This window comes from Tamandua tetradactyla, chromosome 7, assembly GCF_023851605.1.
Source record: "Tamandua tetradactyla isolate mTamTet1 chromosome 7, mTamTet1.pri, whole genome shotgun sequence".
NCBI lineage: Eukaryota > Metazoa > Chordata > Mammalia > Pilosa > Myrmecophagidae > Tamandua > Tamandua tetradactyla.
Genome location: NC_135333.1, coordinates 107,494,986 through 107,507,773, shown reverse-complemented (window position 1 = coordinate 107,507,773; position 12,788 = coordinate 107,494,986). Strand labels below are relative to the sequence as shown.

The window sequence follows — 12,788 nt, the reverse complement described above, 5'->3', positions numbered from 1 at the left end:
GTTCATGGATGTTCCTAATAGCCAAAAAGTAGAAACAACCAACATTTCCTTATAAATGGATAAACCAAATGTGGCATATCCACACAACGGAATATTATTCAGTTATCAACAGAATGAACTATTGATGTATTCTACAACATGAATGAATTGTGGACACACTATGCTAAGTAGAAGCCAGTCACAAAAGAACACATGGTGTATGATTCCATTTATATGAAATGCCCAGAATAGGCAAATGTATAGAGACAGAAAGTAGATTAGTAATTGTCTAAGGCTGGAATCAGGGAAAGGGAAGGAACTGCTAATGGGTTTGCAGTTTCATTTTAGGGTGATAAAAATATTCTACGGTTTGGTGGCACAACTCTATAAATAAATTAAAAATCACTGTGTACTTTAAATGGATTAATTTATTGTATGTGAATAATATCTCAATAAAGCTGTTTTTAAAAAGTGCTTAAGAGCTCAGACCTCTATATAGCATGCTTTTTGTCATCAGAATTTCTGTCTCATTCCCCACAACCATTTTCTGTGTTCTAGAACAGCGTGATCTGGCTGCCACTTTAGAAAAGAGACTTTCATTGATCTATCGTAAGGGCACCTTTATTGATAATACCAAAATCTCCTTTAAGATAGCTGGCTCACCCAGACCGAATCTCAGACCACAGGCTTCACCAATGCAGCAAACATCAATGAACGTGTACACTGCCAGGCATTGTACTATGAGCTGGGATGCAGAGACATAGCCCTTTTCCTCAGGGAGCCCCTGGCCATGTGGGGATGCTGACCTGCAAACAAAATTATCATGCAGATTTCTATGATTACTGTAACCTTAGCGACAGGTATAAAGTCCACAGCAGACCCAAGGGTGGGGGATGACCCTCTTTGGGGGAATCAGTTAGGATTCACTAAGGAAGCAAACATTGCACCAGGGCTTGAGAAATTAGTGGGAGCAGCCTGGAGAGTCAATAGGCAGGTGTAGTGTGCTGAGGAAAGGGTACTGTGGGAAGTGACAGACAGCCTGTGTGTCATGTGTTACATTCTTGGAGATCTAGGAATCTGTGCCAGGGTTGGAAAAAAGTTGGAGCTGGGTTCCTGAAGGAAGAGTGGATGGAGATGAGGCTAGAGAGGTGGGAGAGGCTGGTTTTGAAAGTCTTTTTGCCAAGGACTTTGTCCTAAATCCTGGATGTGATTGGGATTGCATTTGGGATTTTGGAAATACCATTCAAGTGACAGTAAGGAGAAGAAATTGGGTAAGTGGGAGAAGGATATGGGGAAGTAGACTAGCTACACTGTTCTTAAAATAGTCCAAATGGGAAATGGTGTCAAACTCTAAATATTTATAAAATGATTGATCAACCCCAAAGTTTATACATAGTTTTAGCATTTGCAGTCCTCTGAGGATGAAGGAGGATGTAGACGAGTCTGGAAGAGGGGTGAAGGGAGGTGAGGGAGTTTGCGCCTGGAGACATTTCTTATTCTTCCCAAAACTTGGTCTCAATTCACAACCCTGAGTACAAAAGTACTCAACAAACAAAACGTTACAGCATCAACCTACAGCACGACTCTTAAGACCATGGCAGCCTCAGCCAACAGCCAGCGAGCAATAGAAGCCCTCAGTCCAACAACCTGCAAGGAACTGAATCCTGCTACAACCATGAGTGAGCCTGGAAATGAATCCTTCCCCAGTCAAGCCTCGAAATGACTGCAGCCCAGATGATGTCTTGATTGCAGGCATGGGAGAGACATTGAACCAAAGGACCCTGCCACCCTGTGCCTGGATTCCTGATCCACTGAAATTGAGATAATAAATGTTGCTGTTGCTGTTTTAAGTCAAAACGTTATAAAAGGGGTGATTGGCTGTGTAGGAAAAGATAACTAATACAGGTTCACTCTCTCTCTCTCTCTCTCTATATATATATATATATATATAGTCACCTTTTGAACGGACAACCCCTTTCTCTATGTTGTAGATATGTGCTGGTTTGATCTGTTATGTCCCTGTGGGGACAGACCTATTGTTGGGTGGGACGGTTTGATTGGGTTGTTTCCATGGAAACGCGATTGAGCCCATTCAAGGTGAGGCTTCATCCCCTTGCTGGAGATAAGAGGATAAAAGACAGATGAAATTGAGAGAGCTCAGAGAAGCTAAGAGATGAAATCCAGAGAAAAACCTCCAGAGGAGAGAGAGCCACTGAAACCAACCCCGGAGAGAAGGACCAGCAATGTTACCGTGTGCCTTCCTGTGCGACAGAGGAATCCCAGGTCCCATTGGCCTTTCCTCTGAGAAGTTCTCTTGATGCCTTAATTTGGATATTTTCATGGTCTTAGAACTGTAAATTTGTAACCTAATAAATTCCCATTGAAAAAGCCAACCCCTTTTTTGGTATATTGCATTCTGGCAGCTTTAGCAAACCAAAAACAACCTACATGTTATATGTACATGTACATTTGTTATAATATTAATTATAACTAATTAAATTATAACTAATTAATATTAGTTATTTTTATAACTTAACTAAGTACTCTGGTTTTCAGACTGGAAAGCCAAGATAAAAAACTTTTTATCACTATTTCTCTAAAATTCAGTGTCAGAAGGAAAGTGTCTCACTTCTGTCCAATACCAACAGATGGGGCAGAAATTGTCTACTAATGGATGACGAGTAGCTTTTTGGAAGTTGGCTTATAGGGCAACTTCTTGTATGAACGACCAGTTATATATAAAGTTTAAAACAAGTCAGGTTTGAATCCAGGTCTGGCTTAATAATCATTATTGAATAAATATTTATTAAATCAATGATTGGGCACTAAGTTTGGAATCTTTCTAGCATTTCTCTTCCTCTAAGAATGATTGCAGCTATTGATGAGTTCTGATGTGATTAGCAATATATTAGTAATCATATTACCAATATATTAGATCACCAGTGTATTAGAATTAGGACATGTTTTATTCTGGAACTTCTCTTTCTCTGGTAAGAAGACTTCCTGGGACATCTTTGCATGGCAGCTCTGTTCTGCTTCAATTACTGTGTGTATAAACTTTTCAGACAGCTGACCTCTACTTATCTCTGTTAGTGCCCAAAGGATTTTCTTTCTTTCAGCTTCCTGATGGATTCCAGACTATAGTGAACCCTTTCTACAAGATGGTACCGTGTCAATACCCTCCACTCCCTGAAACACACGTTTGTTATTTGCCTACCACACCTCTTCACCATAAATACACTTTTTTTTGCGTGTTTAATTTATATACAATCTGTGGAGTGACACTTTAAGACCATGTGAATTTTCTGTTCCCCAAGATCCTTTCACCTAGTGATTTTAACATCCATTGATGGTCCTTGCCTGAATCAATTATTGCATTTGTGCTTGAACATGATTTTCTAATTTTGTCATCCTTTCTACATTTATTAACTGACATTCTTCCATGGATTCATTATTCTTTTAAATTCATTATAGTTAGAATCAATTACCACTTGTTACCAATTGTTCTTTTTTGATGATAAAGTTGCCCCAAATTTTCCAAAGGGAGCTCCTTATGCCAGTTTCTGTCTCCTTTAGACATGTTGCCATTAGTCTTTGAGAACTTCTTTGCTTTCTGGCACAAGGAGATGTTTCAACACACTTTGTAGTTTCTTTCCCCAGATTTTGTCCTATTCTCCAGGGATCCCTACTTTTTGTTGTTGTTGTTGTTGTTGGAAATGGTGTTTAGAAAATAAGCTCAGGGTGCTAGGTGCATGCCTTGCGATAGGATACCCTTTTCCTACTTTTTTAGTGAACAGTGGACAGAGCACAGAAATGTGTATTTTATTGCTTTTTTAAAAATCACAAGATCATACTGATACCTCCGATTAATACCCAACAATGTGATTCTTCCTTACCTTCTTTCATTTGATATTTGTATTTTCATTCACCCATAGTGAGAATTCTGGTTCCTAATCGCATCATTGTACTTATTCACTTGATCTATTCTACGAACACACTAAGGAGTTGTAGAATTATAAACCAATACCAGTGTCAACAACCAACCTATTAAGTAAAGCTCAAGATTCCTTAAAGGTCTTCTTAACCTTGGAATACGTACACCAAGGAGGTATTGTTAGCGTACTGTGTCTGAAAATTACTTAAATCAGTTTTTTTTCTGTGTGGTTCTTTTATATTTTAGGTCCATTGCTTCAATTTTAGGGTCTGCTTTTTTCAACCTTTTTATTAATATTATTTTATTCACTATTAGAACGTTACATGGTTCATAAGTCAAAGCTATATATAAAGTTACATTGAGAGACATCTCACTCCCGTCCCATCCCATCCCTTCTACCCCATTTCTATATCCCTCCTATAGGTAACTATTTTCCTTAGTTTCTGATTTGTCCTTTTTGTCCTTCTTTTTGTAAAACACGCACTGCTTCTTATTTTCCCTTTCTTATACAAAAGGTAGCATATATGATATACTCTTTTGCCCTTACTTTTCTCACTAAACAACTGTCCTGGAATCTCCTTCATATGAATACATTCTTTTTTATGTCTGTACAGTAATCCATACTTGGCTGTACCCTGGTTTATTCAACAGTCTTCTCCGGATGGCCATTTATGGAAGCACCTGGCTGTTCAGGTAATGACACATGAATATTTGTGTACATGTTGTTTGTATGTGTGGAGGTATATCACTACAAATATCTTCAAAATGTAAATGGATTTTAGTTTTGTTAGATATTTTCAAAGTCTCCAAAGGAGTTGTATCATTTTTACACATCTACCAGCAATGTTAGAATGCCTGTTTCCTCACATCCTGGGAAATATGTTTTTGAGCTTGTGAAGTCTGCCAATAGATGAGAATTTGTATCTCAGGGTAGTTTAAATTTGCATTATCTTGATGAGAGTGAAGCTGTACCTTTTTTAATATTTAAAGACTATTTGTGAGTGTGTGTAGGTGTACAACATATTTGTGAACTATCTGTTCATCTCTTTTGTCCAGTTTTTGATTGAATTATTCATCTTTTAGTTTCTTTTTGATTTTTCAGAGCCTTTTTATATTAAGGAGATTTGCCCTTATCTGTGCTATGTATCTCCAATATCCTCTAGTTTGTCATTTGTCTTTTCATTTTGCTTCCAGCATTTATTTTTTTTTTAACTCTCCACAATCTTTCTATATTTTATGTCAGCAAACGGGATCAGTCTTTTCTTTTATTGGTTCTGGATTTTGGGTCATGACTAGAAAGGCTTTCCTTGCATCTGGGTGATAAAAGAATTCTTGTTCTCTTCTAGTACAGATCCACTTCTCTCTTGAGAGTTTAATTTTCTTACTAGGTACACAGTTTTAGAGTTTTCCTTCTTTTTAAGTACATTTAAAATGGGGGGTGTGCAGGGACAGGATCAAATAATCAGTCATATTATCCTGTTAGTATTTTTCATAATTACAACAGCTCACCACTCCCCTCACCCCATTTCACCTGTTTTGTTATATATTTTTGTTTTCACCCTTTATCAGTCTTGGAGATGAATGCTTAAGGCAGAAATTCTGTTTTGCCTTATGATTGATGATGGTGATTATAAAAACAGCAAAAAATGATATATTGAATTTATGCTACTTGCCAAGCACATAGTGTCTAGCTCATGCATGCTTAATTGTCATAACATCTCTATGAGACATATATTGTTTCCTTCAATTTTTGAACAATGAAGCTGTGTGGCAGAGATGTTAAGTAATTTTTGCATGGCCTGAATTTGAAACTAAGCCTATACTTTTCCTTCAAATAAATAAACATCACAATTGGTTATTAGTGTAATTCTGTGTGTCTTGTCTGGCTCCCTAGTAGCTTTAAGCTTCCCAGGTGAATGAACAAGGGAAACAATCCATTGCTTATGTACTCCCCACCACACTGCACTGCCCCAGCACAATAGCAATGCAGAACACATAATGCTTTTACTTACATTTCACTGGACAAAAATTAGTCATATGACTGTACTTATCTGCAAGGGAAACTGAAAAAGTAATCCCCGTTAGATGGAAATGTGCACAGCAAAAGGTTAGGGTTCTGTTACTAAAGAAGGACAAAATATTGAGCAGCAATTACCAGTTTCGTCCTAATCAGAAGGCGCCATGGATTTCAGCTTGATTTAAAGAAAAATTATAAATTAGCACTCGCAGAGGACCCATACTGGCCTGAGTTAGTGCTGGTTCCTTGGGTAAGATGCAAAAACATTTGTTATGGACATTTACATTTCCTAGTTTATTTAACAATATCAGGTCTAAGGGGAATAAATATTTATTAACTTATTAAGCCAATGAAAATTCTTAATCATTTAATTTAAAGCCATAATAATTTAGTTAAGTACATTAAAAAGCATGCATCAGAAAGACCTGAGTTTGCCACATACTTGCTGTGAGGATCAAATAGTACATGTAAAAGGGTCCCATAAATAATAAATAGTAAATGCTTGCTTCTTTCTTTCTTCCCCTTTTCTTCCCTTCCCTTCCTTTCATTAAGATTCAGTGTGCTGGTAGAGAGACCTAGCTGAGATGTGGTGCTTCACAATTACTTTTTAAAGTCAAACTGTGTCTGGCTATATTTGAAAGGATGTTGGGCTGTGACTGGGGAACCATTGGCTGACTTGCACACATCTCTGATTGAGGTTGCCTAGGTCTAGACTTTTAAGTAAGGCACTTTTCATGTGAAGGTGGAGGTTCAGTAACAGCTCAGTGCAATCACACTCTTATTTCTAGCTCTGGACTACTTGACTGTCCTAAAAAAAAAAAATAGCACGGCTTCAGTATGGAGACATTAAGAACAGCTCAGTGAGTGGTTTGGGCTTCCCATGCCATCTACTTTATAAAATGGGCACACTTTTTCAGAGACAGGCTCCAAAAGGCCCAGGAACATCCTCTTCAGTTCTGGAAATTCCCATCACAGTTGTTTCTTTGGAGGCTGCTGCCTGAAATCCCAAAAACCACTGACAACAAACAGTGGATGATGAAGCTTTGTTGTAAAACATCTGTGTAGCATCCACTTCAAAGAGTGGGGGCAATTGATGGTTGTTTTGACATCTGAGTCTTTAAGCTCAGGCACTAAAAAGTGCTTTTCATATCATTAAATACAATTTCTATCTCTTACTCAGAGAGGTGAGACGTAACAATGGTTGATTACTATGTGTGGTAGTTAGATTCAGTTGTCAACTTGGCCAGGTGAAGGCACTTAGTTCTGTTGCTGTGGACATGAGCCAATGGTACATGAACCTCATCTATTGCTAATTACATCTGCAGTCGGCTAGGCAGTGTGCCTGCTGCAATGAATGACGTTTGACTTCATTGGCTGGTGCTTAAATGAGAGACTCAGCGTAGCACAGCACAAGCAGCTCAGCATACCTCATGTCAGCACTCACAGCTTAACCCAGGCCTTTGGAGATGCATAGAGAAATCCCCCCAGGGAAAGTTGTTGGACCCAGAGGCCTGGAGAGAAGGCCAGCAGAGACCATCCTGTGCCTTCCCACGTAAGAAAGAACCTCAGTGGAAAGTTAGCTGCCTTTCCTCTGAAGAACTAACAAAATAAATCCCCTTTTATTAAAAGCCAACCCATCTCTGGTGTGTTGCATTCCGGCAGCTAGCAAACTAGAACACTATGTATAGGCTACTTTATCCTGACTTTCTCCGTAGTCACACTGGAAGATGTTCATCACAAATAGCTCGGTTAGAATGAATTTGGTCATTGTCAGGGATTGAAATCATAACTCCTGCAAAGAGCATGTTCAGGTCTCATCTCCTGGTCCTGTGAATGTCAACCCATTTGTAAATAGGACCTTTGAAGATGTGGTTAGTTAAGGTGTGCAGCAAACAGAATGAGGGGGCCTTAATTCAATATGGCTGAAATCCTTATAAGCAAAGGAAATTGGACCCAGAAATTGTGGCTGCAAGGAATAACCAGAAACTGGAAGCCAGTGGAACCCAGAAAAGAAAGGAGAAGACACTACTGTGTGCATTGCAATGTTACAGGAAAGCTAAGGAAGCTTGCCATCCATCAGAAGATACCAACCCCAAGAGGAAGCAAGTCTTCCAGGCTCTCAAGCCATACGCCAATACTTTCTGTTGTTAAACTAACCCATTGTGTGGCATTTGTTTTAGCAACCAGGAATATAACAACCTTCTTATTAGGTTTGATAATATATTGGTAAAGGTATCTACTAAAACATTGACAGCCTCATCATTTATGTTAGAGGTATTTATTATTCTCTGGTAACTGCTGGGACTAAATATATCAGTGATATCTTGGAATTGCCTCTTTACCTAGATGCCTTGTTGTATGGAGGGATGGGTTCTTGGTTCATTGAGTGGCAAATGTGGGAAACAGAATAGTGTAGAGGATAGATCTTTGAATTTAAAGTTGAATAACTTGGTTCAAGTCCTACCTTGGAAGATGGAGCGAACTTAAGGGTGAAGAGTAAACTTGAATAGGGATCACCATGAGATTCATGGTAAGTAATTTTCAGTGCCAGGCATTTCATCAGGTGTATTTCAGCTATGCCTTATTTATTTTTCACACTGATTCTATGCAGTGAGTCTTATTACTTTTATCTGAGAAAAACTCAGTTAATCTCACACAGAGTTAGATTCATTTGGCATGTTCCATTTTGCAGCATGTCTTCATATGGGGCAAGTTATGTATAAATTATGCATAAGTAAAAGCAGGTGCTTGGACACATTTTAACATATTTGCTCTTGAAAAAGAAAACAACCTGCCTGGAGGATCCAGGGCAGGATTTTACACAGCAAAATGCAAACTTCATTGACTACAAATAGTCTTTTCAGGTCTCCCTGCCTCTCTCAAAGTTCTCCTAAGTGCTGCCCCAAATCCCCTCTTACCTTCTCTTCCTCATCATCTCCAAGCAATAATCTCCCTTCCCACCTCCACATCAAGGACCTTTTTTACTAAATGGTGTAATCTCTAACTTAACCTCCTTCAAAGAAAGGAAGTGGGGAATGGTAGATCATTTACTTGTTTTTTTTATATTTCATTCCATTACAATTCAAACAACCCAGCAATATGAAATATTAGTGTCTAGCCCTGCCTCCTTTTCCCCTCAATCCGCTTGCCAGATTTAAAAGCCTACATTTAAAAGCAGGTCTAAACTCACCTCTGTTCAAATTTAATCAATTTCTATATCTATATATAGTTCTAGCGGAACAGAAAACTGATCTTTCAAAAGCCATCAGCAGTATGTGCCCATTGTTCTAGGAAGAGACTGCATTTGTGATGGGAAAAACAAAACCCTTTGATGGGCTTTTTGGAAAGGCAGAAGGAGACAAAGTCCAGAACCCAGACCACAGGGGAGAGTTTGAAATTAGGAAGCACTACGCTGCTTTGCACGGTAACAGAAAAGGTGTCCTCACTGACACTTCCTCTGGGAGTTTGGCACCGCCTTGGACCCCTTAAGAGTCTTCAGACATGCTAGAGAGGTGCCTGGGATGGGGAGGCTGCCGCACTGGAGGATAAAGACTTGAATTATTCTATTCGGATGTCAAGGAAAGGGTGGCCCCAGTAGGCGAGAGAACTGGGGTACTTGAAGTACTTACTTTAAAATGGGATCGTATTGTAGATAGTGTTATGTATCTTAGTGTTTTCACTCAGCACTCTATCTTAGACAACTTTCCCTATCTGTGCTTATAGTGAGTTTATCACAACTTTTTGGTGATAAGGAGTGAAGTTCCAGTCCAGAATACAAGGATATTGCTCATTAATACATGAAAATAAATGGCTATCACAGGACAGGGAAGCAAATTAACTTTGCTTAAAATTGTTTTGCAGGAGTTGGAAGTACATTTTAATGACCTTTCTATGGCCAAATATAAAACACATCAGCAGACCAGAGCTCGTCTTCTTTCCTAGACTTTAATTTCTTCCTTTGAAGAAAGAGACAATGGGGTGTCTGATTTGGAACAAAATGTGTTGCACAGTTGTTAAATTAAATGTAAAGGGGAAAAGATTGAGGCTTTTAAAATGTGTGCTCAATTTTTCCATCAGCAAGAAGACTGTAAAATTAACACACCAGTTCAATAACGGTTCTATCACTGGATTATCAAATGTCCTGAACTCTTGGGAAATAAAAAGACTTGAAGTTAGCAAAGATGTGCTTGTTCCTGGGTCCCACCCTAAGATCCTCAGTTTCGTCTCTGGACTCTTTGGCTCAGCTTTCTGGCTTTTTTTCCCTTTTTGTAAATTCAGATTTACAGTCCCTGTTCTCACTGTTGTGACTTCACAGAAGGCTAGCTTGGAATCGCTGTACACCAAAAGCTTTTTAGTGATTTAGAAAATATTTAAACTGAATGCTTAAAACATTTAAACAGAATGTTGGATCTGGCAGGATCTTGAAGATCTCCCAGGTTCTAGTCCCACCATCTCATTTTACAGATGGGAAAATCGACGAAGGAACTGTGCCAAAGGCAAAGAGACAAATAGGGTGGAGCCAGGACAGGTTCTCCAGCCCCTTGCTGCTCAGTCTTGGGCTATTTCCTCCATCCAGAATGCTGGCTGTGCCCTGTGGTTTGCTGAGCTTCAGAGGAAGTTGACCAACCCAGGCCAACTGCCCTGACAGGATGATCCCTCAGAGCAACTAAATTGCTGTGGTAGCCACCAAGCATTTATATAAGGTTTTTTTGGCGGGGGGTGGGGGTGGGGTGCATGGTCTGGGAATCGAACCCGGGTCTCCCACATGGAAGGCGAGCATTCTACCACTGAACCACCCATGCACCCTACATAAGTAATTTTAAAAGTTTATAATCGGAAAGTGTCTTCCTGGCATGAGGGAGCAGGGTATTGGCCCCCTTTGGAGACTATGATTAGAAAGATGAGAAAGGACAGCCTTAGGCAAGATTGTGATAAAGAACAAATTGTTCTTTGGCGCCTGGGATGATTAGGTTCATGCCTCAACTTGGCCAGGTCATGGCGCCTAGTCGTCTGGTCAAGCAAGTACTGGCCAACTGCTACTGTGAGGACATTTCACGGACTTTAATCATCAGCAAGTTGATTGCCTCTATCACTAATTACACCTACAGTCAATTAAGGAGAGTGTCTTCAACAATAAGAGATGTTTAATCCAATTAGTTGAAGGCTTTATAAGGAGAAGTGATGACTTCAGCAGTTAGAAGAGGGAATTTCCATCTCCAGCCAGTCAGCCTCTCCTGGGGAATCGGAGTTGCCAGTGTGTAGCATGCCCTATGGAATTTGCACTTGTGCATCCCCACAGTTGTGTGAGACACTTTTATAAAATCTTATAATATTTATAGATATCTCCTGTTGGTTCTATTTCCCTGGAGAACCCTGATTAATATAGGGCTTCAGCCCCAAGGCTTGGTTTTCTTTCAAATTTTGATGCCTTCTCTTCCTTCATTTGTCCCCCAGCTCCACTCAGCATTGCTTTGGCTGCTTGAGGCAACTTTCTAAGAAATTCCTAGATTCAAACTTTTCTTGGCTCTGCTTGGGAAGATAACTGTTCTGAACTCTTACTGAAGGATTAAAGGAGAGCAATGGCCTAATTTCTTTATTGTTCCACATGATAGCTTTGCAGTACTTATTGTAAAACAGTATAATGACAACAGTAAATGGGAAAAAAAATCCACTCATTCTTCCATCCTCTAACAGGCCATCTGATTTCATTTCATGGGTTCCCTGCTAGTCTTTGCATGTATGCTGCATATTTTACAAAATGATGATACTCATAGTGCATATATAATTCAACTCTCTGCTTTCAGGTGTTGTTTACCATGCTGTTAAATAGATTCTGGAATCATCTTATTTGATGGTTATATTCTATTTCATAGCATTGCTATATCATAATTTATATAACCCCCTTCCCCCCTTTTTGGATGCGTGGGTACTTTCCAACTTTTATCCATAATCAGGAATATTACTTTGAAAATGGGTACCTTCAATTCTTTTATTCTCTTGAATGATTTCCAGAGTTGGTTATAAAGAATGTACTAATGAATTAAAGAATGAGAACAATTGTATGGATGTGCAATTTACCTAACAAACATTTACTGAGAGTCCCCAGTGCTGTCATGAATAGTCCCAGATGAAAGTCATAGAATCCGAATTCGGTGATCTCAGAGTCTAGCAGTGAAAACAGACATATGTTATGGTAATTACCACCATTTCTCACGTGTTCATTCAGTTCCAGGCACCATGCTTCCAGCTATTCATATGTATCATTTCATTTAGCTCTTCAGTATCTCCAAGGAGGTAAGTACTCTAACATTCTTATTTAACAGCAGATGAGAAAACCGAGGCTCAGAGAAGTTAAGCAACTTACCCAAGGTCACAGATAAGAAGTAGAACTGGGATTCAAACCCAGGTCTACCTGGCTTCAAAGCTCATGGGCTTCCCATAAGGCTACCCAGGCTCTCATCATATATAGATATTTGCTAAACTGCTTCCCCAAAAGATTATATAGTGTTGCATCTCTGTCTTTTTATTTCTTCTCTATTATGACAGCATAAGGTGCAATTACTTCTACACCCAATTTTGTATATTTTTAATAATTAAAAGCATCAACATTATTACACTTTCAAAGAGTGCCTTTCAAGGATTTAACCAAAAGGATTGAGTAATACGAAGTTTCAGAGATAATGGAAAGATTCACCCTCAAATAATATTCTGGAGGCTGCTGCTTATTTCTAGTGTTTTGCCCTGATAACAAGGCAGAATTCACTCACATGGATTCCGTAACTGTCCCAGATAATGTCATCATCCCTGATATAAGTGCTTTTATGGGATGTACTAAGTCATTATCAGATTTCAGTGGCT

At 39.1% G+C, this 12,788-nt stretch overlaps 1 pseudogene across 1 annotated transcript in view; it reads left to right on the top strand.

Annotated features, from left to right (window-relative positions):
* Nucleotides 1-4,536: 4,536 nt before the first annotated feature.
* LOC143689923 (serine hydrolase RBBP9-like) overlaps nucleotides 4,537-12,788 on the top strand; it is a 49,984-nt pseudogene continuing 41,732 nt past the window's right edge. The window contains exon 1 of the transcript XR_013178972.1: nucleotides 4,537-4,606. The product of XR_013178972.1 is annotated as a serine hydrolase RBBP9-like (transcript). The remainder of the gene's footprint in view (nucleotides 4,607-12,788) is intronic.